Below are 4,034 nucleotides of genomic sequence, written 5' to 3'. Positions count from 1 at the left end.
TTGGGAACAGGAACAATGGTGGCCATCTTTAAGCTGGGGATGCCGTCTGGGCCTGCAGCCTTGCGAGGGTTAACACATTTAAATGTTTTACTCATATTGGCTGCAGTGAAGGAGAGCCCGCAGGTTTTGGTAGCGGGCCGTGTCGGTGGCACTGTATTGTCCTCAAAGCGAGCAAAGAAGTTTGGTTTGTCTGGGAGCGAGACGTCGATGTCCGCGACAGGTTTTTTGTTTTGTTTTTGTAGTCCGTGATTGACTGTAGACCCTGCCACATACCTCTCGTGTCTGAGCCGTTGAATTGCAACTCTACTTTGCCTCTATACTGATGCTTAGCTTGTTTGATTGCCTTGCGGAGGGAATAGCTACACTGTTTGTATTCGGTCATGTTTTCGGTCGCCTTGCCCTGATTAAAAGCAGTGGTTCGCGCTTTCAGCTTTGCGCGAATGCTGCCATCAAGCCACGGTTTCTGGTTGGGGAAGGTTTTAATAGTCGCCGTGGGTACAACATCACCGATGCACTYGCTAATAAACTCGCTCACTGAGTCAGCGTMTACGTAAATGTTGTTGTCTGAGGCTATCCGGAACATATCCCAGTCCACGTGATCGAAGCAATCTTGAAGCGTGGAATCAGATTGGTCGGACCAGCGTTGAACAGACCTGAGCACACGTTTCCTGTTTTAGTTTCTGTCTATAGGCTGGCAGCAACAAAATGGAGTCGTGGTCAGATTTGCCGAAAGGAGGGCGAGGGAGGGCTTTGCATGCGTCTCGGAAGTTAGAGTAACAATGATCCAGGATTTTGCCATCCCGGGTCGCGCTTCGATATGCTGATAAAATTTTGGGTGCCATGTTTTCAGATTAGCCTTGTTAAAATCCCCAGCTACAATAAATGCAGCCTCAGGATATGTGGTTTCCAGTTTACATAGAGTCCAATAAAGTTCTTTCAGGGCTGTCGAGGTGTCTGCTTGGGGGGGATATATACACGACTGTGATTATAATCGAAGAGAATTCTCTTGGTAGATAATGCGGTTGGCATTTGATTGTAAGATATTCTAGGTCAGGTGAACAAAAGGACTTGAGTTCCGGTGTGATCATAACAACATACAGGAACTCAAGTCCTTTTGTTCACCTGACCTAGAATATCTTACAATCAAATGCCGACCGCATTATCTACCAAGAGAATTCTCTTCATACACTCATTAAAGTCCTGTAGTGGAGATGTCTTAACCAGCAGAAAACATGTGCACTACCGTTCAAAAGTTTGGGGTCACTTAGAAATGTCCTTGTTTTTGAAAGAAAAGCAATGTCTGTTAATGCCGAAAAGGCTTTCGGCTATCTTGAATGCCTGTTCTGTTCAAAACTTTGGAAGCTTTTAACTTTCCAGCTGAAAATAATACATTTAATAAAATATTTCTGTAAATGTCCTAAAGCAAAAAATATACACAATAATACATTATCTGATAAAATTTCTTTAGAAAGGGGAACAAGACAGGGATGTTGTCTCCACTCTCACATGTTTGCCATGGAAATTGAACTGCTTCCAGAAATAATTAGAAGGCACAACAAACACATCAGTATTGATAAACTGATATAATACTAAATATATTTGCTGATGATCCCCCTCATATACCTGACCAATATTGAAAACTCGACCCCTCTGCTAAAAATATTTTCAGAATGTTCTAAAAATCTCAGGATATTAAATTAACGTGGATAAAAAAAGAAAGAAAGCATAACTCATGATCTACAGCAGTCCTTTTAAGTTAGGGCGTGTCAAACTTATTCCATGGAGGGCCTAGTGTCTGCTGGTTTTTGGTTGTTCCTTTCAATTAAGACCTAGACAATGGAACGGCAGATATTTTATTGATATCTACATAGGCGTACAGAGGCCATTATCAGCAACCATCACTCCTTTCTCACATGGAATAGCCTTCATTCTCAGAACGAGAATAGGCTGACGGACGTTTCAGAAGAAAGCTCTTTGTTTCTGGCCATTTGAGCCTGTAACCGAACCTACAAATGCTGATGCTCCAACATACTCAACTAGCAGTTTTATTTGCTTCTTTAAATCAGAACAACAGTTTTCAGCTGTTTCCAGCTACAATAGTCAATTTACAACATTAACTATATCTTCACTGTATTGTCTGATCAATTTTTGATGTTATTTTAATGGACAAAAAATTTTGCTTTTCTTTCAAAAAAAGGACATTTTCTAAGTGACCCAAACTATTTGAACGGTAGGTGCGTATTATGTTTTCTGCTGGTAAGACATCTCCACTACAGGACTAAGGACGTGTTATGCAGAGATAATCTCGATGTGCTAGATAATTCGGCTGTCATGCCGTCGGCTTTTGAGATTGAAGATATTCTAGGTCAGTGAACAAAAGGACTTGCAGGTCTTCTGCTGTATCTGTTGTTATGACACACACCGGAAACTCAAGTCCTTTTGTTCACCGTTATCTAGGAATATTCTATTACAATCAAATGCCAAACCAGCATTATCTACCAAGGAGAATTCTCCTTCGAATTATAAGCCACAGTCGTGTATCATTCCACCCAAGCAGACACCTCGACAGGCCCTGAAAAGACTCATTGGACTCTATGTGTAAACTGGAAAACCACATATCCTGACTGCTGCATTTATTGTAGCTTGGGATTTTTAACCCAAGGCTAATCTGAAAACATGCACCCAACAAAATTTATCAGCCATATCGAAAAGCCGCGACCCGGGATGGCAAAATCCTGGATCATTGTTACTCTAACTTTCGAGACGCATACAAAAGCCCTCCCTCGCCCTCCTTTCGCAAATCTGACCACGACTCCATTTTGTTGCTGTCCAGCTTATAGACAGAAACTAAAACAGAAACGCGTGCTCAATTCTGTTCAACGCTGGTCCGACCAATCTGATTCCACGCTTCAAGATTGCTATCGCGCATACACGTGGACTGGGATATGTTTATCTTGTCTGTCTTTCTTTCTGTGTCTGTTTCTATCTGTCTTCACGTCTTTATTCCAGTTTGGTCCTTTTTCTCCGGATAAGGACGTGTCGGGTTTCCTACGTCCCTTCAGGACTCTAATTTCTGTTAACATACGTTACGTTTGTTTTCAGGCCTTATAACGCTGCGTACCGGCTCCACCCTGTGTAGCAACTAGCAAAAGCGGAGTTTGGATCTAGCAAGTTTTGACCTGATCTCTAGGTCTGTTCTAATATCTCGATGGCAGTCATTTGTGTGCTCCTCCCGTCTGTCGATGTCCGAGATTATCGTGGATCGTGGATGGGTTGTCTGTCTGTCGCTTGTTCAAGTTAGATCTTCTTTATGTATGCCAATCGTTCTTCGAGCACCCCCCTACTGTAGATCTGCGGACTATTAAACCATCTCTTCCTGTCTCTCGCAGATCTCATCTGTCGTAGCATACCGCTGATACTGTTGTCTATCATGTTATTGTCTGGCAAATCTGTTGGCTTAGATGTGTCCAGTGCAATTCGCATTTCGCTCCTGAAAGGTGCATATGCCAATAATGGAGATGCCGCCAGGGGCATGATTGCCCTCAATCCCCACCCCGACTGCTTGGTTATCGCTCAACGTGGCGACATTTCGATATGCGCGATGAAATTTGATCTTTTCGAATTGCAAGATAATTATATTACAATATTAGCGCTTTGTTTAAATAATTCCCCACTACACTATTTTAAATGGCAGCTCTTCAGGATATGTGGTTCCATCCTTAGACATTAAAAGGAATGAGCCAAATGAAACGGTTCTTCTAGATGAGGCTTTCCCGATCGCCGAAATACAACAGTTGTAGCTGTTCCTCCGCTAAGGCAATTCAAACAAGCTAATGCATTCAGTGATAGAGGCCAAAGTAGTAGTTGCAAATTCACCCGGCTCAGACACTCCGAGAGGTGGTATGTGGTGGCTACGCTGGTCGTGTGCTTGTCTACAGTCGTGAATCGGGAACATATACACTGGGAGCTGAACACTACCATTATGAAATCAAATACAGAAGAGAATTTCTCTCATATAAAGAATTAATAGATGC

Source organism: Salvelinus sp. IW2-2015, unplaced genomic scaffold (assembly GCF_002910315.2).
Source record: "Salvelinus sp. IW2-2015 unplaced genomic scaffold, ASM291031v2 Un_scaffold2348, whole genome shotgun sequence".
NCBI classification, from domain to species: domain Eukaryota; kingdom Metazoa; phylum Chordata; class Actinopteri; order Salmoniformes; family Salmonidae; genus Salvelinus; species Salvelinus sp. IW2-2015.
This window is presented reverse-complemented; position numbering follows the sequence as displayed.